The sequence below is a fragment of the Podarcis gaigeae genome, assembly GCF_964106915.1.
Source record: "Podarcis gaigeae genome assembly, chromosome: 12".
NCBI classification, from domain to species: Eukaryota; Metazoa; Chordata; class Lepidosauria; order Squamata; family Lacertidae; genus Podarcis; species Podarcis gaigeae.
The window spans coordinates 48,739,699-48,761,778 of NC_139688.1; positions in this window are offsets into that span (position 1 = coordinate 48,739,699).

Genomic DNA, 22,080 nt, shown 5'->3' on the forward strand with positions numbered 1-22,080 from the left:
AAGGCAAATTTTCCTGCACCCCAATTTAAATGTTACAGCTTCCCGTGGGGGCTCATGGATTCGCAAAGCCGGTCCCTGATGCAGTCATACCTCGGGATGAATACGCTTCAGGTTAAGCATTTTTGGGTTGCGCTCCGCGGTGACCCAGAAGTAACGGAACACGCAGATGCTCAAAATGACATTATTATTATTATTATTATTATTATTATTATTATTATTATTTATTTGTATCCCGCCCATCTGGCTGGGTTTCCCTAGCCACTCTGGGTGGCTTCCACAGAGACCAAAAATACACTAAAATATCACACATTAAAAACTTCCCTGAACAGGGCTGCCTTAAGATATCTTCTGAATATCAGGTAGTTGTTTATCGCTTTGACATCTGATGGGAGGGCGTTCCACAGGGCGGGTGCCACCACCGAGAAGGCCCTCTGCCTGGTTCCCTGTAACTTGGCTTCTCACAGTGAGGGAACCGCCAGAAGGCCCTTGGCGCTGGACCTCAGCGTCCAGGCAGAACGATGGGGGTGGAGACGTTCCTTCAGGTATACTGGACCGAGGCCGTTTAGGGCTTTAAAGGTCAACACCAACACTTTGAATTGTGTTTGGAAACATACTGGGAGCCAATGTAGGTCTTTCAAGACCGGTGTTACGAGGTCTTGGCGGCCGCCCCCGCGCAGTCGCGTGTTGCGTTTGCTTCAGGATGCGAACGGGGCTCCGGAACGGATCCCATTCGCATCCAGAGGTACCACTGTATTTGAACATTCCCGTTCTTACCCCATCCCTTGGCAGCAGGCCTATTGTGCAATTTAAGGATAACTTGCTTAGCTCTCATCTATAAAGCGATAAGATACAGTGCCATAAATACAGTGTTTTCTGCATCGACGTTTACTGCCAGGCAACCTCTAGCCAGTATTTTATTATTTGTTCCAAAGCCAAGAAGAATGGGCTTCAGATCGTATCTTTGCTTGGTCTTATTGAACATTTCAACTCTGTGCCATCAAGAGATAAATATGACCTTCTGTTATCTGAAATTTAGAATGAAAATATGGCCCCCTCTGTAACCTAATGCTTCTCCCACAGTATACCATGATTTCGCCCAGAAGTTCGTCTGAGAGAGCCAAGCTACATATTACACAGCAATTGTCTCTGCCCTTTTTGGGGGCACAACTTTGAAACACTGTGGAAGGGGAAGCTCCTTTGGGGAAATGATCTGGAGCTAGGAAAAAGCAGGCTGAGAAAGGGGCCTACCACTCCCAATCTCTTCCTTTGGAAACACCCTTTCCTGTTCAAAAAGAACACGCCATGTGTTTGGATACAACAGCATTTTCCCAACCTGGTGCCCAGATGTTGTTGGATGTTATCTCTCAACATTTCAGTCCCTTAGGAAGGGGCTTGGAAATAAAACTGCCAATATCCTATGGCCATAGTGCAAATCTACAGTGTGACCGCATTTGGGGTGCTGCGTACAGTTCTGGTTGGAGTGTTTGGGAGCTTTTCGTTCAGAGAAAATGCAAATAAGAGGTGACTTGAGAGAAGGGAATAAAGGGGCATGTGGCTTGGAGAAAGCGGACAAAGATAAGTTTTCTCCCTCTCTCATAACACTAAGAATAGTCAACATCCAACAAAGATGAGTGTTGGAAGATTCAGGACAGATGATGATGATGATGATGATGATGATGATGATGATAACAATATTATTACCTGCTGCCTTGTGGGACATCTTCAGGAGAAGAAAAAGTTTCTACACAAATCCAGAGTGGCATCTTGTATGCCTCCTTCGGGCAACTCCTGTAGCCAAGCTGGTGCCAAATGTATTGCTCTACTTTCCTTTGGACCACATCAGAAAGGCCGAGAAGGAGGAGGAGGAGGAGTTTGGACTTGATATCCCACCTTTCACTCCCCTTAAGGAGTCTCAAAGCAGCTAACAATCTCCTTTCCCTTCCTCCCCCACAACAAACACTCACAGAGTGAGGCTGAGAGACTTCAGAGAAGTGTCACTAGCCCAGCAGCTGCATGTGGAGGAGTGGGGAAGCGAACCCGGTTCACCAGATTACGAGTCTACCGCTCTTAACCACTGCACCACGCTGAAGTCTTGTTGTCTAGAAAGCCCAGGACCTCCAAACACACTGCCCAGGCTTGCACCCCAGAGAGGCCACTTTGGTGCTGCTAAAACAATGCAGGAGGTAGAAGTTATGAGTTACTGGCCTCTGCAGCCACACCAGGTGCTGTGATTCTCCAGCGGTTTGATCGCCAGAGGCGCACTCCATCGTCTCTCGAGACAGACGGATGCCAACAAAAATAATATATTTATTTATACTCCGCCACTCCCATGGGACTCGAGATAACAGAAAGTATTTCTGAATGCAGAGCATAGTTAAACTATGAAAAACTCACTTTCACAGTGATGGCTGCCAATTTTAAAAGATAATTAAATACATTCACGGAGAATAGCATATTAACTGTATGTTTCTAAATACCAGTTTGCTGGGAATCAAGGAAGAAGAGAGTGCTCTTATGCTTGGGTCCTACTTGAAGTGTTGTTGTGAATATAAAGAGAGAAAGAGGAAACCATTTGACCAACCCCCTTCAGGAGGAAGAGCAGGATAGGAATGGAATAAATAGGTTTATACTGAAGCTGTTTTTTGGGACGCGGGTGGTGTTGTGGGTTAAACCACAGAGCCTAGGACTTACCGATCAGAAGGTCAGCGGTTTGAATCCCCGTGTCAGGGTGAGCTCCTGTTGCTCAGTCCCTGCTCCTGCCAACCTAGCAGTTCAAAAGCACGTCAAAGTGCAAGTAGATAAATAGGTACCGCTCCGGCGGGAAGGTAAATGGCGTTTCCGTGCACGGCTCTGGTTCGCCAGAAGCGGCTTAGTCATGCTGGCCACATGACCCAGAAGCTGTACGCCGGCTCCCTCGGCCAATAAAGAGAGATGAGCGCCGCAACCCCAGAGTCAGTCACGACTGGACCTAATGGCCAGGGGTCCCTTTACCCTTTACTTTACCAAAGCTGTTTTAGGTGCACGCCTGAAAATGCAAAGAGTAAATAGGCAAATGCACCTGTAAACCCATGTATCTTCCAGGTGGCCTTATCAGGGAGGGAGCAGCAGTTGGCTGTAGCTCATTGTTGAACGCCCATTCCACAAGAAGCCTAAGATTGCCTCTGTGTCGTGTGTGGAAAAGCTCAAATGGTTCCAGTCATAACCCCTATAATTAATAATGCCTTTTATTCAAATTGAAGAAGAGAGGGGCACATAAAGGTGAGGAGAGATTGTCTTGTTTTGGAAGAGGAGGACATTTCAAAAGCAAACTCCATGATTATCCAGGCATTAAATAACCTGGTATAATTTCTCTGTGTGCTCTGCTCTTTCTCTCCCGTTAATTCCTCCTGAAGTTTATAGCGATCGTTCATTTCTCTGGCAACATGAAACAGATGATAGCAGAACTCCCCTTTTGTTTGGGGTTTTGCTTTGGCTCTCTATCTAGCCTTTGCTGGAAGACCAGGAAAAGTCAGGGGAGGGGGAAAACTGCTGTCTTCCCCCGTGGTGCTCAGCGCTAAAGTAGCAAGAGTGCTTCTGAACCCTGATCCTTCTCCCTATGTGCTTTAAAGGGGTAATTAAGTGGATTTATGCTCGCCAGGAAAAATTCAGAAAGTGCAGGGAGTTGGGTGTGTGTGTGTGTGTGCGAAGAGAGAGCATATGGAAACAAGCACACTTATCTGCCTAATCCTGTTACTCGTAATCTGGAAAGCACTGGATTCTGTGGATTGAGAAATGATTTGAGGAGGCTGGGAATGGGATTTGACTTTTTTGTTTGTTTGTTTCCTTGAGGTGCATTAAATGACTCCAATGTCCGCTACTGTTTAGATGACCTTTCATGAGTAGAGTGCAACTTGGGTGCAAATCCACAGCTATCTTTTCATCTCACTTTGGAAAATAAGGAGACTGGTGTTAATTACAACCCATAGTGTTCCCCTGGTGTCAGCTAGTTATGTTGGTGATAGACTGCTATCTGCAGTTCATAGCTTGGGGGTCCTCCAGGATCCTTTGCTGTCACTCGAGGCTCAGGTGGTCTCAGTGGCCTGGAGTGCCCTCCATCAGCTTTGGCTGGTGGTCCAGTTACACCCCTATCTGGACAGGGATAGCCTAACTACTGTTGTCTATGCTCTGGTAACCTCAAGGTTAGATTACTGCAATGCATTATACGTAGGGTTTGGAAACTTCAACTAGTGCATAATTCAGTGGCCAGGTTGCTCACTGGAGCAATACAATTTGAGCATATTACAGTCGTACCTCAGAAGTCGAACAGAATCCATTCCCGAAGTCTGTTCAACTTCCAAAACATCTGGTTTTTTTTAAAATAATATTTATTAAGATTTTCAGAAATACAGAAAGAAAAGATTAAAGTACTTTCAAAGCCTTATTTTCATACACCCACTTTCTGGGACTCCCTCTTTCCCACACCCCTACCATATTCCCCTATCGTATTGTTGGCTCCACAAGCTCTCAGTTCTAATTAAAACTTAGTTTGTTTAAACCATTAGTCGAATTTAAGTTTAAATTTGTACAATCCCCATCAATACCCTTACTAACAAAACAAAAGTTCTTTCCCCAGGGCCCACCCCCTTTCCATTCCACAATTTCCCTTTTTTTTAATGATAAAGACACCCCACACAATAGAAATATAAGAAAATAAGAAATAGAAAGTATAATAAGTAAAAGAAAACCAATTCAGAAAATAGTTGACAAGCCTTTGGATTCTATTTCTCCCCCCCCCCCCCCCGTCCCCGGTTTAGTTTCCCCCTGACCACCAATCCATGTTGTCTGCCTGGAATTTTTAAAGTCCATAAATCACATTTTTCCCCCAACTCCTTGCTGGCTTTTTCTTTTTATAATTATTTTTAGAGTTATTTTTAAACCATTTAGCATCAAATCTTTAATAACACTCCCCCTATTGTTCTTTCCAAGTTGTAGTCCAGTTTCCTCTTGTTCCGCTGCTAAAACGTTCTAGTTCAGAAATTTAGTAAGTCTGCAGGGGTTATTGTTATTCAGGAACAAAAACTTGCGTTCAGTCCCTTCCTTTCTTCAATAGAAAATTCTATTGTCTCCTTTAGCTGAACACCCTGTAGACACAATATTGTTTCCGTTTTGCAGCTTTCCCAGAAGATAACCAGTCCTGTAAAATTCCGATGGTATTTTTCCACTTACGACCTTCTTTGTAATGTCCCGAAGCTCCTCTAGGGGATTATTGTAACTTTGTTTTCTCTAGTCCAAAAGTCCGATTGTTATCCATGTTTTCGCCATTTTGTATCCAAGTTTTAACGGGTTGTAACTAATTGTAACAAAATTTAACCAGCAAAGTCCTCGTATTAAGGTCCTCTTTGAATTTCCGACTTTGACAGCTACTTTGACAGCTGTCAAAATCTCCTTCGCTTTTCGCCAGGCTCTCTCCTCAATCACCCCGGTTCCCGGGGGGGGGGGTTACGTTTTCCTTCTCCCTCAATTCTTCCTCCAGCACAGTTCTTGTAATTTCCCATCGTGGAATTCTTAGTTTTTATCAGCAATAGAATTCTTTTTGGACCTTGGTTTCCCAGTCCTTGTTTTGGAAGGTTTACAGTAGGGAGGGGGACTGACTTCCTTTTTGGATCCCCCCCCCCGCTCGTATCAAATCCGAAAAAAATTTCTTTTTTTCTCCTTTTAAACCCGGTTTCCAAATTACTCACGGGTTGTTGTTGAAAGTCCGAATTCTCAATGGAAGAAGTCAGCGCTCTCCGCCGGATGGCATGCGGCTTCGCTCGGCAGGGATAGCGGAGGACTCAAAGCACCACGCTTCTCCCCGGCACCCGATCCGTAGCCTTTAAAAAGGCTCCTTCACGAGTCGGGAGGGCGCTAGCGGTGCCAGCCGAGTCTCCATGTCCACGGCCTCCGTGGCCGTGGTTTTTAAGGGTCCCCGCATCGCCGGTGCGGTAGGACCCAGCCCCTGCCGAGCAGGCTCCCTCCGGGGCTCGGAGGGAGTCCGCCATTCGGCGATGGCGCCAACCCGGAAGTCCCAACTTCCAAAACATCTGGATACCAAGGCACAGCTTCCGATTGACTGCAGGAAGCTCCTGCAGCCAATCGGAAGCCACAACAGACGTTTAGGTTCCAAAGAATGTTCGCAAACCAGAACAATCACTTCCGGGTTCGGGAGCCAAAACGTTCGTCTCGCAAGGCGTTCGACTTCAGATGTACACAGATCCTGGTCCAACTGCACTGGCTACCAATTAGTTTCTGGGCCCAATTCACAGTGCTGGTTTTGACCTATAAAGCCTTAAATGGCTCAGGACCGCAATACCTCAAGGACTGCCTCTTTCCATATGAACCTACCCGGACTCCGAGATCATCTTCTGAGGCCCTTCTTTGTGTGCCTCCTCCTCAAGAGGTCCAGAGGTCGGCAACACAAGAACGGGGCCTTCTCTGCAGTGGCTCCCCATCTGTGGAATGCTTTCCCCAGGGAAATTCACCTGGCGCCTTCATTATACACCTTTAGGTGCCAGGCAAAAACGTTCCTTTTTAACTAGGCCTTTGGTTGATCTGATTTACATCCTATGCCCTTTTAAAACATGTTTTTTTTGGGGGGCGGCTATTGGGTTGTTGTTTTTATTTTTATTGTGTCTTTTTTGGTATTATATCTTAATTTTATTCTGTGAACTGCCCTGAGACCCCCAGGTATAGGGCGGTATATTAATAATACAGTGTACCTCAAGTTACAGACGCTTCAGGTTACAGACTCCGCTAACCCTGAAATAGTGCTTCAGGTTAAGAACTTTGCTTCAGGATGAGAACAGAAATTGTGCTCCGGCGGCACAGCGGCAGCAAGAGGCCCCATTAGCTAAAGTGGTGCTTCAGAACAGTTTCAGGTTAAGAACGGACCTCTGGAACGAATTAAGTACTTAGCCCGAGGTACCACTGTAATCATAATCATAATAATAAGGACTTGCCCAGCTGTCAGGGGTTGAACCAGAAACCTTTCGCAGGCAAGATAGATGATCTACCACTGAGCTATGGCAGCTTTGGGCCTTTGTGCCCATGTATTAATGGGCTAGGCTCAAACTTAAATGACCTCATAGAGAAATTCATGGAGGTAACGTGTAAGGGCACCATTCATTAGGGGTAAAACTATCACTCCATAGACTGTCTCCTGGCAGGGAAGTACATTGTGCTGTAACAGAGGAGGGAAGAAAAGGGATGCAGAGCAGTAACTTTTGGCACAATCTCTCCTTGCAGCTGCTTATTGGGAGAAATTGTAATAAAGAACTTGTACCTGAGTTTACTTATTTCCTACTCCCCTCCAATCCATGTTCCTTTCATGCCGCGCCTTTTCAGATTCTAAACCTGAGAGCAGGAATTGTATTTTTATTTCTATTTAAGGATCTGTAAACCAGCCTGGGGGGACGCGGGTGGCACTGTGGTCTAAACCACTGAGCCTAGGGCTTGCTGATCAGAAGGTCAGCGGTTCGAATCCCTGTGATGAGGTGAGTTCCCGTTGTTCGGTCCCAGCTTCTGCCCACCTAGCAGTTCCAAAGCATGTCAAAGTGCAAGTAGATAAATAGGTAGTGCTCCAGCAGTAAGGTAAACAGCATTTCTGTGCGCTGCTCTGGTTCGCCAGAAGCGGCTTAGTCCTGCTGGCCACATGACCCGGAAAAACTGTCTGCGGACAAACGTTGGCTCCCTCGACCAGTAAAGCGAGATGAGCGCCGCAACCCCAGAGTCATCCATGACTGGACCAAACGGTCAGGGGTCCCTTTACCTTTACCTTTAAACCAGCCTGGGAGCCTTCCCCTGTACCCATTGTTCCTATCAAGTTTCCAAGGTGCAACTTTTTATTTTATTTGTTAAAAAGGTGGGTTTGTTGGGCAAGGATGCTGATCTTTAATCCGCTTTAAAAATGCAAATCTAAAGTTCTGGGTCACACTTGGATCCTTCCTGCAAAATACGGAGTCTGGAGGCATTTTTCGAAGGACTAGGTGTGCTTCTGAAAGCAGAATAGCTCCTGCAATCAAGAGTTCACTGCAAATAATTGTGGTACCTTTTCTTCTTCTTGTTTCCAGCTGCAGTCAGAAAAATGCGGCTCAGAATTAGGGCACAAGAAAGGGCCTCCCCCCTTCCTTCTTCTATGTCCTCCTTCCCTCTCCTGAATTCTGCTGGGAGCCAGCTGCTGTTGCTCCATTAGGTTTAACACCTCCAAACCCAGCCCACCCTATCAGCACTCACATGTTCTCCCCTGTAATAAAGGGGCTGGGGATTGGGGAAGAGAAGAAAGCAGGGCTGCTGAAACCTGGGAGCTCCTTCTTTCCCTCCCCCCACCTTTCCCACATAGTAAATGTTGTGAGAAGAACTACTCACCACTTATCAGCCTGTGCAGGATGAAAGGAAACATCCCAGGTTCTTTATCACAGTGGAAAGGAGGGGACAGAGATGGTTTTCTAATGGTTTGATTTCACAGGCTTTTGTGCCGCTTAAGTACTATTCAACTTCTTCCAAATCTCCAGAGGGGGAGTTTCCATGTGGCCAGGCAGGTCTATTTTTATCAGCTCAGCCAGATCATACAAAAAAAAGGCCCTATCTGACCAGCTATCTAGCTAAACCCTGGCAGAGATGCAAACAATAGGTTACTTCCTCCACTTCCAAGATTACACACAAAAATAAAATAATACGCATTGCTTTCATCCCATACATTCAGAAGCAACCACTACACTTATCTCTTTCTTTTTCGACTTCAGGGGCTATCACGTCTCCTTAATAAGGATTTGCACCTGGGAATTGCAAGCGTCAGCCGCAGATACAACTTCTTTCTGATAGCGAAGAAACAATTTCAGTTGCAGCTTAGGAACACGGGAAACTGCCTTGTATTCGGTCAAGCCACCTGTCCACTCAGTTCAATACTGTCAACAGAGACAGGCATCGGCAGGAGTCTGGAGATATTGGAGACTGACGCCAGATACCAAGGTTTGAGCAGGATGAGGAGGGGAAAGAGATGCTGAAGAAATCAATGTGGAAACCTTTCTGCAATCTACTAGCATAATCCTTGGAGATGGGGTGGCCATGTTCAGAGGAAAGCTCACCTCCCCGTTAGCAACCTTTATCACTGAAAACTTTTGATTAGGTGCAAGGGTAATTATAGTGAATTAACTTGGTGGTGACATTTCGAAAATGATGTGCTATGCACAGAGCATCACTGGTGAGTTCTCACAGGATTCTTAGCGCTGGAGAAAGAACCTGGACTTTTCTCTCCCAGAAAAGCATATGTACATTTAACAGTCTCAGGACAGAAGGTTCATTGGAACCACACGAGAAGCAAATATTAAGCTACATGCTGCTCAAATGCAAGGAGTCCAGATAAAAGCCAAATTAAGCCAATAAAACACAATTAAGATGCAGGAAAGAGAATTCCTCTTTGGAGTGGACATATCCTGCGACACCAGATTTATTTGAGGATCTGGCGTGGGCTTGGCAAACCACACTGCCGAAAGGAAACAACATCAACCACAACATTAAAGCCGTCAAACTGACCTGAACAACAACAAAAGACCCAGTCATAGGGAGGTGATGTGCATTGTTCCCAACATAGGAGCCTACTCCTAGGGGCCAAGGTCCCTTTGCCCCCCCCCCATTACATATTTGAGGGAACTGTCCTCGTCCCCCCCCAGTTGATGGGAATTGCCATTCAAATGGTGTATGTGTGCCACATCTTGCAATCGATTATGTGGAGTGGGGCTTGTCTGGGCCCTCCCAATATTTTATTTAAGTTGGCACCCCTGGTTGCCAATCAGCAGGAGGAAGTGACAGTTCCCTAAACCACTTCCTAATCAGGACTGTACTAGTATAAAACACTTTCCCCAGAGGAAGAAATCTTCCCGGGCCATGAAGGGAATATGAAATCCACACTGTGACTTTCCCAGTTGTTGGAAGCAAGTTGTTGCAAGCTTACTGTCTGCTTGTGAAACATGGACCACTTATAAACATCATCTCCAACTCCTCGAAAGATTCTATCAATGGTGTCTCCATTAAACAAGCATTGTCCTAGAAATATATTTTAAAAATTAAAAAATTGTCCAGTAGCACCTTAAGAGACCAACTAAGTTTGTTTTTAGTATGAGATTTTGTGTGCATGTGTGTATCGTGTGTATCTGAAGAAGTCTGCATGCAGACTTCTTCAGATACACACGATACACACATGCACACAAAATCTCATACTAAAAACAAACTTAGTTGGTCTCTTAAGGTGCTACTGGACAATTTTTTATTTTATTTTATACATATATATCGACTGCGTCAGACCAACATGGCTACCTACCTGAATCTAGTACCTGTACAATGTTCTTTTTAGGTGCCTTTCAGCAATTAAACTCAACAATTAACAAAAGCTAATATTGTTTTAAGTTGGCTTTAACACATTGGAGTTAGCTTCATCATCACGTAAGTGCTATCCAGACAGCAATTAACACCTGGCTGATTGGGATCCTCACTGAGATATCCAGATTGTTGAATCATTCCCATATACAAAACGCATCGCTAGAGTTGGAATAAAATTTAAATGTTTGCCATTGTGTTTGCCTTTTTAGCACAGACCTGCACTCATACCACATTAACAGTCATAGATAATACTGCCCACTCACAACACAAAGAGCTCATAACCCAACTACTCTCAGCAGCCAGAAACATCATAGCCAGACACTGGAGAGACCAGTCAGAAGTAAGCATGGACCAATGGTATCAGACAGTATGGGTGTTACGGAAGAATCTAGGTGCGCTCAGTCACCCAGCTTGTCGTCTCTGTCGAATAAAGGAAGGAGTCCAGCCGCCAACCGGAGCAAACAGCTGTAGACCAAAGTTTATTGCGCAACAGGTTCAAAGAGGAATTTTGAACCCCGAGGATGGGGTGACAAGGACTTTTAATACTTTCCCACCATATCCCAGAATACAGTTCGTACAGCATCATCGCTACATCACTGACATGTCACAAAAGGGGAGGGGTAGACAGGGGTTACACTAGTTTAACCTTGGCAAACATGTCCCTTGGTACAAGATTAGCATAAGCAGACATGGCAGGGCAAGACCCAGGTATAAGATTAGCATAGCCAAACACCTCTGAAGTCCCACCACCCAAAATACAATAGAACTTCCTTTGCATGTCTAGACCCCTTGGCAAGTCTGGGGATGGGATTAGGCTTTCCTTGGCCAACAATCAGCTCAGCAATTGTCACCTCTGGGCACTTCCTGGGGTAGGAGGTGTGTATACATGTCCTCATGCTTGGGGAGGTGGCAGACGAAAGAGTATTTTTTTCCAAGGGCAAAATAGTGTTGAAATGGAGGAAACTGCCCAAGGAGTTGATTTTATATGATTGTTAAAGCTAGGTAACTTCCCTGAGCTGTTAAGTCGAAAGGATACATTTATGCATAATATTTGTAACATTTAACAACTTTAAAGATGTGCCCCCCCCCCCGGTAATTTCCGTAACAATGGGAAACAGCCTTATTAGAAAAACTAACTGAAACTTACACAGGGACATATAGAAGAAGACGTCTTCACCCCGCTGTGTTTCCCCTCTCTGGCAATTGTTAAAACCATAGTGTCTTGGACACAGGGGAAAAGCTGGTGTCTTAGGCATTCTGTGTGCTTTTATTACAAAGAGATGGGTTTCGCAATTGAATCCTCCCCTGGAGTCAACTCCAGGGGGCCTGTGGGTACTCTGGCACCCACAATAATATATTTGTGGGGGCTGGGGCCCTCAAAGTCAATGGGCAAAGTTGAAGCCATTCACTGTGGCAGCCACAATCTTCGGCACCTACGGAATCCTCTATTCTTAGGTCAACCTGCCTCGCCGAAACCTTGTGTCCTCATAAAGTTGTAAGGACCTGTCAGAAAATAAAAAAGATGGAGACATCTGTATACAGGGCAATAAAGAAGCAGTTTACGGTGCTTCCCAGCATTAAGCATTTTACCGAAAACAAGACATGCCATCTCTGTGAATTAGCTGCAGCACTTGGCATCGACTGTGTTAGTTTAAAGGTTTGCATCGAATCGTTAACCTTTATTATTATCAAGATCCCCATTGCAGGTGGTGTTAGACATACCTCATGCCATACCAGCTAATTAAGCCTGATAATACAGTTTTGCCAGGCAGGTCAAGAAATTATTTCCCCCAACAGTCTCTCTCATTACATTCAGGATTTCCAGTTCTGTTTCAATTTGGAAATAAATAATGCAGTCTTAAAATGTGTCTCCTCATAACAAGCAGATATGCTGATCTGGAGAGAATGTAGCAGCAAAACCAGTGAGACCTGGCAGTTTCTCTTTTCGGCTTTGGAGCTGAAACCATTTCCATTCTTTTATAAAAAGTTTGTTATCTTGATTTCTTATTTTTCTGGTAAGTTTCACCATTTCTACATATTCATAGCTGTCAACTTCCCCCTTTTTTAAAAGGGAAATTTCCTTATTCCGAATAGGATTCCTCGCAAGAAAAGGGAAAAGTTGAAGGTCAGCGGTTCAAATCCCCGTGACGGGGTGAGCTCCCGTTGCTCAGTCCCTGCTCCTGCCAACCTAGCACTTCAAAAGTACGTCAAAGTGCAAGTAGATAAATAGGTACCGCTCTGGTGGGAAGGTAAATTGTGTTTCCGTGCACTGCTCAGGTTCGCCACAAGCAGCTTAGTCATGCTGGCCACATGACCCGGAAGCTGTATGCCGGCTCCCTCAGCCAATAAAGCGAGATGAGCGCCTCAACCCCAGAGTCGTCCGCGAATGGACGTAATGGTCAGGGGTCCCTTTACCTTATGTACATATTCCATAAGTTTTTGTATCCATTCTTCTTTTGCTGGGACTTCTTTCCATTTTTGCTGTGTTTTAAGCCCGTATCGTGTACACAACCTCCATTAAAATGGCATGCGGAGAGTGCTACAGAATCTGTGCTTCCCTGAAAGAAATTATGCCAGGGAGTGTGGGATCTGCAGTTTCCCCTGCCTCCCAATTCAATCTAGGGAGCAGGGAAAATTACAATTCCCATGGTAAGAACAATATTTCTAAGTGTGCTGAGGAACTGGCAAACAAGAGAGGCACCAGATATGGTTTTTCCAGCCTTCCCTGGGAATATTAAGGTGGGGGGGGGACACCCATCAAGGAACAGGATACCAAAGTATTAAAAATGCACAGAAATCCCAATTGGTTTGTTGAGACAAGCCATTTGCCTAATGTCTATCACCACCTATGAGTTTATCCACACTTACTTTTTGCCCTGCTTTTTCCAGGAACCTGTGCCTTAATGTTCCATGTCCGAATGTGGGGTTTTCCCTTTTCTTTTGCCCCAAGCTTTCCCCATGAAAACGCGTTCTTTAAAGCCAAATCAGAACAAACATCAATTCGGATTTTCCACGGATTGACATTTGCTCCGATTGAGCTTTAATGAGTGTTTTTAGGGAGGAAAGCTCTGGAACAACGACAAAAAGGGTGGCGCTCAGAGAGGGAACTTTAAGTAGTTGACCATGCCTGGAAAGAGCAGAGCAAAGGTAAGTGTGAGTAAACCCTATATCTTACAACTCTTTCTATGGGATCTTTCTTCTGACTGTATTCACTATGCCATACAAAAATAGGAAGAGGCGTGGCCTGTTCAGTTGGGGATTTCCTGACATGTATAAAACACACACTTCCTTGCAGTCATCACTGTGCTTGCAATCAAACCGAACTACCATATTTTTCGCTCTATAGGATGCCCCCAACCATAGGACGCACCTTGTTTTAGAGGGGGAGAACAAGAAAAAAAAATCCCCTCTCTACTCAGCGCCCCTTCAGCGAAGCGGCAGGAGAAACAGAGCCCCTTCTATTTCTCCTCCCACTTGGCTGAAGGGGCTCTGCGCAGCAATCCCTCTCTGCTGAAGCCAGGAGAGTCTTGCTCTCCCAGCTTCAGCAAAAGGAACCTGAAGCCTGCGGAGCGCAGTGGGAAATCGCGCTGCACTCCGAAGGCTTCAGGTGGCCATCCCTGAAGCCTGGAGAATGAGAGGGGTCGGTGCGCACCAACCCCTCTCGCTCTCCAGGCTTCAGCGAAAGCAACGTGTAGCCTCTGGAGCGCGGAGGGAGCTCTCCCACTGCACTTCGGAGGCTTCGTGTTGCTATTGCTGAAGCCAAGGAACCTGCATTCGCTCCATAGGACGCACACACATTTCCCCTTAATTTTTGGAGGGGGAAAAGTGTGTCCTATAGAGCGAAAAATACGGTAACTTAACTCCTTCCTTCTGTAATTGGAAATCTCTCCTGTAAATAAGCTCAGTTCTTTAGGGTTGCCATATTTCAAATAGTGCAATCCGGACAGAAAAGCATTTTTGGCCAAAGTTGCTGAGCTTGGGGGAGGCGGGGGCTTTTCTTAGTTTTGTCCAAAGCTGTTCAGCTCTTTTGGCAAAATCACAAAAAAAAATGCCATTTCGGACCAATTTTATGGAAAAAATGGCAACAAAGGCACTGTCAACATGGGCTGCCATATGCCCAGACACTGCTGCTGAGTGCGCTATTCTGGATATATCCAGAAAATTCTGGACGTATGGGAACTCTGTTGGTTCTGGATTTAACAACCACAGCCAGATTTCTTTAAAATCTACAGAAATGAAACAAAAGGACCACCAGATCTCTCTGAACTTCTAGCAGTCTTTAGCATTTGGGGAACTCCCAGGCTAGTGCCACAACTGGAGAAAGATGTCGATCAACTGGAAAGGATTGTAAAATGAGTCACGAGGCTCACAAAGCATCTAGAGGAGGTTTCCCCTACAATTTTCTGTTTCTATGGAAATGCAGCTTTGGGAGTGGGCAATTTAAAGAAGACCAACAGTGGAGAGTGCAGATGAGTTTAACCCTTTGTCCACTTGCCATTTCCCTGCTCTAAATCACACCCCTTTCCCCATCATAAGCAATAGGGAGGATCATTCTGGCATTAAAAACACACACACACAATATTCTACTTATTTGAATTGTTATTGTGTATATCACCAACTGTCTCCTACTGGAGACAGAAGGGAAGAAAGGTAGATAAATCATCTGACATTAACCCCCCCCCCCACACAATATTCTACTTATTTGAATTGTTATTGTGTATATCACCAACTGTCTTCTACTGGAGACAGAAGGGAATAAACTTAGATAAATAAATGTGAACGGAATTGTGGGTCCCATAAAATCAGTGAGTCTTTAAAGAAGTTCTATTTTCCCCAACCCAATATTAAGTGAATCGGCCCAATCGGTAGTGGATGGCATGATCACATGACAACACACAGCTGACCTCCTGACAACAGTTTTTTTATGGGGGGGGACGCAGGGGTATGCATACCCCTAAACATTTTGTGAATCTAAGTTTGGCCTCATTGAGGGGCAGTATTTCAATAAGGGTAGGAAAATGAGAGTACCCCTAAACATTTTCTGAAGGAAAAAAGCACTGTCTGAGTCACTGCTGTTTCTTTGAAAGGAGAATCCTCCCTGCCACCTCCTCTCTCCTTCAATAATAATAATAATAATAATAATAATAATAATAATAATAATAACAACAATAATAATATTTATACCCCCCTTCTGGTTGGATTTCCCCAGCCACTCCCAGGAAGCACCAATGACTCACAGCAGACTCCAAACATGAGGTCAGGTAAGCACCACTGCCCTAAGACTGCACTGATTTGGGGCGAGGTCTTGCCCAGAATCGTGTGAGATCTTGCACACTCCACAGGATCTCGCGTGATTTCAGGTGAGATCTTATCCCAAATCACCCAAAATTGATTCCAAAGGTGGCAGTACTTCTCCACTGCTGGTGGAGGCAGTGGGGCAGGCAGGGCACCCAAGGCCATGCCACCTGAAGGACTTCTGCCGCCTGAAGCACTGGCCTCACCTGCCTCCTGGTTGGGCCGGCTCTGACTGCTGAGCAAAATATCTTCCTCCTCGGATGGATCAGTGCATTATTACCATCTACAATGCTGGCAGGGTCTCTTCTAATTTCTTTTCTCTTGTTTGGTGCCCTAATACATACTTCATTAGCGCCTTCTGCATTTTTGACAGAATGCTTTATTTCCCTCTCTACAGGTCGTTAAATCTCTATTGATTCCAAGCAATTGGTTCTCCACGCTATCTGTGCTTTGTTATAAATTAGTAATACATGATGGGAGTTTATTTAGCTTCCCGTCAGATTCCATTAATGGCACCATGTAAAATGCTGAATTTTTAGTTTCTCTTTTCAAGGATACTTCTTCGGGCGGCATCTGTTACATTTGTTGACACTGATTGGCCTCCATAGTAGCAATGCAAAGCAATACAGGCACCCGAGGCCTCAATTCAGCACATCTCCAAAACAGCTAGTTCTGTCATTTACTTTGCTTTGTATTTGGTACCCGGAAACTGGGTATAAAATATGAGAGGAATCTGGGGCCAGACCAACCCTTCTCTCACATATCCTTCAACATTTTTCCAATGAAAGTTGGGATGTTCTATTACTACTACTACGACTACTACTACTAGTACTACTACTACTGCTACTACTACTACTGCTACTCAGACGTTTTGGCTACCGAACGCCACAAACCTGGAAGTGAGTGTTCCCGATTGCAAACATTCTGTGGAGCCTGAATGTCCGACAGGGTTTCCACGGTTTCCAATTGGCTGCAGGAAGCCATGCTTTGGTTCCCAAACGTTTTGGAAGTTGAACAGACTTTCCATTCCATTCGACATTCCATTCGACTTCCAAGGTACGACTGTATTATTATTAATATTGATACAGTGGTACCTCGGGTTAAGAACTTACTTTGTTCCGGAGGTCCGTTCTTAACCTGAAATTGTTCTTAATCTGAAGCACCACTTTAGCTAATGGGGCCTCCTGCTGCCGCTGCGCTGCTGGACCCCAATTTCTGTTCTCATCCTGAAGCAAAGTTCTTAACCCAAAGTACTATTTCTGGGTTAGCAGAGTCTGTAACCTGAAGCGTATGTAACCTGAAGTGTCTGTAATCCGAGGTACCAACTGTATAGATATACCCCACCTATCTATCTGGGTTACCCCAGCCACTTTGGGCAGCTCCCAACAGATATAAAAACATAATCAAACATTTAAAATGTTCCCTATAGAAAGCTGCCTTAAGATGGCCCAAGGGTCAGATAACTCCATACCCTAGCTTCAGACATTTCTCCAATGAAAATAGGGACATCCTAAGTGGGACATTCTAGGATCAAATCAGAAACCAGGACGGCTTCTGCATATCCGGGACTGCCCCTGGAAAATAAGGACACTTGGAGGGTCGACTGACCCGCATTTAGGCCCTGATTTTAGCACTTGGATCAGCTGACATACCAAAACAGCTTACAGAATTACCTGAAGTGGTCCTTCTATTTGTTTGTTTGTTTGTTTGTTTGTTTGTTTGTTTGTTTGTGAGTGTGTTTGTGTGTGTGTGTGTGTGTGAGAGAGAGAGAGAGAGAGAGAGAGAGAGAGAGAGAGTTTCAAATGTAAGCAGGAGAATTACAGGACAACTGCAATGTCAGATGAAGTCTAGCGGTTCTAGACACTGAATTCCCTTCTGGGATTTGTAAACCTTAATTTCGCAAGCGAATTCAGATTGAGTCATACGCGACACAGAGTTCAATGGAATCTTATGTCGACATAACTGTGTTTATCATTGCACTTTCTGTAGTGGAAATTACCAGCGTGTCTTTCTTGGTGACAATTACAAATCACATTCGTTTGCTTAAAAATGAGTTACGAAGCACATTACGAAATGAAGGAAATAATAATGCGACTCTCCTCTACAGGAACCCCTTATATGGCAAAGAACTTACATAGCATAGTTACGTAGCAAAGAACTTACGTAGCACAGTTACGGCGAAGGCCATTAGAAACCACAGCTATTTAATGCCCCTTTTGCATATACCAGACAATAATAAATGTACATAAATAAATGAGCATGGTGGGAATCTACTGGTTGATTAAGCTGCCACTTCGCTATAGCATAGAAGTTTGGTCCCAGCCACCAAGTGATAACACAGCAATAGCACCACTCATTCCTAAATAAGGCTGAGATGTTTTCACGAAAAGAGGTTTGAGTTTTGGAACTCAGGGCCTTTTTCCTATTTCATCATGGACCACTGTAGGCAATGCTAGAACTCTTTACAAAAGGGATGAGGACCCTGAGGCTCTCCAGCTCTCACCATCCCTGAATATTGACCATGTTGGCTGGGAGATATAGTCACACGTTTCCCTTCCCCCCATTTACAAAGCATGTTCCAAAGGACAGGGACATTTCTCAACAAGGATGTGATACGGACAGGTATGCCTGCATCCTCTGCTGTGGTTCATTTGGTTGCTCAGTGTTCACTGCTGGAACTTTTAACACCTGCATGGTCTCAACCTGCAGAGCAACAGAAGTTGCTCATGGGAGAGATGTTCTGGGACGGTAAGACTTTCAGAGCTGAGCCGCTGTCAGAAGGGAGCCAGGAGTTGTGCCAGGGCATGAGAGTCAAGGGGCCCAGCCACAAGTCTGAGATGAAGAATAAAGCCAGGAATCGGATCTGAAGAACCCATGAAAACACTGCACAGCCAGGAAAACTGTTGCTCCTCAGGCAACGTCTCAGTTCCCCAGCCACTCTGGGCAACTTCCAACAGAATATTAAACAGAATAAAACTTCAAACATGAAAAACTTCCCTAAACAGGGCTGCCTTCAGATGTCTTCTAAAAGTCAGATAGTTGTTTATCTCCTTGACATCTGATGGGAGGGCGTTCCACAGGACGGCCGCCACCACCGAGAAGGCCCTCTGCCTGGTTCCCTGTAACTTGGCTTCTCGTAGCAAGGGAACTGCCAGAAGGCCCTCAGCACTGGACCTCAGTGTCCGGGCAGAACGATGGGGGTGGAGACGCTCCTTCAGATATACTGGGCTGAGGCCATTTAGGACTTTAAAGGTCACCACCAACACTTTGAATTATGCACGGAAATGTACTGGGAGCCAATGTAGGTCTTATATATTCCTTCCTGTCTAGGAATGCCCAGTGATCAGTGGGACCAGCCCAGAGCCTCAGGACACTTCATTGCTCAGAATGATGCTTCAGATTGCCTCACCGCACGAAGCAGTTTCAGACAGAGCTGAGCTTTCAGCCCTGGTAGTTTGTGATGGAGGCTCAGGGAACGTCACCCTGGGGTGCTGCATGTGCCATCGGCCTGTGCTGCCCTTCTGAGGAAAAACTTGCCCATTCTTCCACAAAGTGGGCCGGGCAATGTCGACAGACCTTTAGCACAAACTCTGGCCTGTATTACTCTGCAACGTCTTTGCACTGAGTAATAAGGGCAGGGCTTTCTCAAGATGACTTTCTGCTTTTTAAAAAAACTGTCAACAGGAAATCTCTCCAGGTTAAGGAGTGCAATGATGTCATCCCTTGACAGACTGCAGAGATAAATGATCTGACCTTGGCTGCTTTACTAAATTCTCATGATAATTTCTCAACAATAACCTTCTTTCAGGTCTCGGCTACTTCCCCTTGACTTGCTGGCCACCATTTCACTGATTTGTTAGTTACAAAAACACCCCACCTTTCGGTCAGGTAACCAGTGTTCACACCTGAAAAGCCAGTTCTTCCCAACAAACAGCAAGATGCTTCCAGACTCCATTCCTGGTTCTTTGTTGGCTTCGCTCCTATCCTGACTGATTCGCTTTTTAAGGCTTTTAAGACGAGGTTGGATGGCCATCTGTCATGGATGCTTTAGCTGAGATTCCTGCATTGCATGGAGTTGAACTAGTTCAGGGGTCAGCAACCTTTTTCAGCTGTGGGCCGGTCCACCGTCCCTCAGACCATGTCGTGGGCCAGACTATATTTTGGGGCGGAAAATGAACGAATTCCTATGCCCCACAAATAACCCAGAGATGCATTCTAAATACAAGCACACATTCTACTCATGTAAAAACACCAGGCAGGCCCCACAAATAACCCAGAGATGCATTTTAAATCAAAGGACACATTCTACTCATGTAAAAACACGCTGGTTCACAGACCGTCCGTGGGCCGGATTGAGAAGGCAATTGGATCAATGGTTTCGTTAGATAGTAAAATTCGTGTTAAATTGCCGTTTTAGGGGTTGTTTTTAAAAGTCTGGAACAGATTAATCCATTTTGCATTATTTCCTATGGGAAAGCGCACCTTGATTTTGGAACGCTTTGGTTTTGGAATGGACTTCCGGAACAGATTAAGTTTGAGAACCAAGGTACCACTGTACTGCCTTTCTACATTACCACGCTTCAAGTAGTTTGAAACTCATAGAAATGACGAAATGTGCAACAAACATCACATCGTCGTCCTGCAATGTTTTAAAATAGATTTAAGAAGAAACAATGAGCAAAATTAAAGAACCCATTTGACGCATTGTGAAATATCAACAAAATATCAGCATGACAATGATGCTGAACATTTCAGAAATAATTCTTAATTGTTTGTATCCAGTCCTTTTTTTCTGGCGGTACGCAGGGGTATGCATACCCCTAAACATTTTGTGAATCTTTGTACTTTTGTCCACTTACTGTATTTATTTTCCCCGATTGGAACTATAAAATGGTGGTTTTCTTGAGACAAAATCAGAGTACCCCTAAATATTATTTTAGGGGAAAAAACACTGGTTGTATCAAAATAAGTCATACTCTGAGCATGGTCATACCCGGGTGGCTGCTGCCCCCCCCCATCAAGTAAATAAATAAATAAATAAAAAGACATAACTAAAAGTAGAAATTGTAGAAAGATTTTGACAGATTTTTCTGAGCACTGAGGTCAAAAGAAAGTAATTTAAAACAACTGTTGTTGAGACATTTCATTCCGAATCTGCTAGAGCCAGACAGAGGACAATGTTATGTTATGCCCCCCCCCAAATCCTGGCTACGACCACGACTCAGAGTAGACCTACTGAATAACTGGATGTAAGTTAGTTATGACTAAGTTAAGTCCATGTTTCAGGGAGCCTAGCTGGAGTATGACTAGAAGTAAGTTCTAATTACTTTACCTATGGCTTGCACACAGGGTTAAGATTGCAGACTTACTCACATAGAACCCAATTTTTATTGAGAACGACTTCAGAAGCATCCCAAAGTGCTCAGACAGAGAAAAAGCAGGGATGGATTTTACAAGTTAAGTCAACAGCAAAGATAAATATAAAACCCAGCTTTACTCTAGTGTAACGAAAAGGCAAAAAAAAAAGGGAAAAGTTGTGCTGGAGAGGTGGTCATGCTAATTAAAATGAACTGGGTAATTTTAAGATCAGACTTATTCTAGTCCCTTTAATGAGAATGTAGACAAATGTTTCTCCCTGGATTTTTATTCAGCTTCCTGAAACAGTTTGGCGCAAGGCAAAGGAATCGGGATTGCCACCCGGTTGGGGGGAAAAGGTTGATTAATCAACTGAATCTGATTCAACTGAATCTGAGTCAACAAGAGTTAGGAAGAGAGTGAAAAAACCTTCCTTCCTTTAAGATGGTGCAAGCATATGTCTTAGAAAGCACATTTCCTTCCATGTTGGAACAAAAGAGGAATGCTACCTGCTGGTTGTGGTCCTATGTGCACTTTCCCAGGAGTAAGGTAAAGGTAAAGGGACCCCTGACCATTAGGTCCAGTCGTGACCGACTCTGGGGTTGCGGCGCTCATCTCGCTTTATTGCCCGAGGGAGCCGGCGTACAGCTTCCGGGTCATGTGGCCAACATGACTAAGCCACTTCTGGCGAATCAGAGCAGCGCACGGAAACGCCGTTTACCTTCCCGCTGGAGCGGTACCTATTTATCTACTTGCACTTTGACGTGCCTTCAAACTGCTAGGTTGGCAGGAGCAGGGACTGAGCAACAGGAGCTCACCCCGTCGAGGGGATTCGAACCGCCGACCTTCTGATCGGCAAGCCCTAGGCTCTGTGGTTTAACCCACAGTGCCACCTGCATCCCAGAAGTAAGCCCCATTAAATGCAATATAAATTACTTCCAATAAAACACGGATAAGATGGTACTGATTCTTGTTTTAAACTGGCTTTTAAACCAAGTGTTTTAACAAATTTAATCCGTTTTCACCAACAAATTAAAT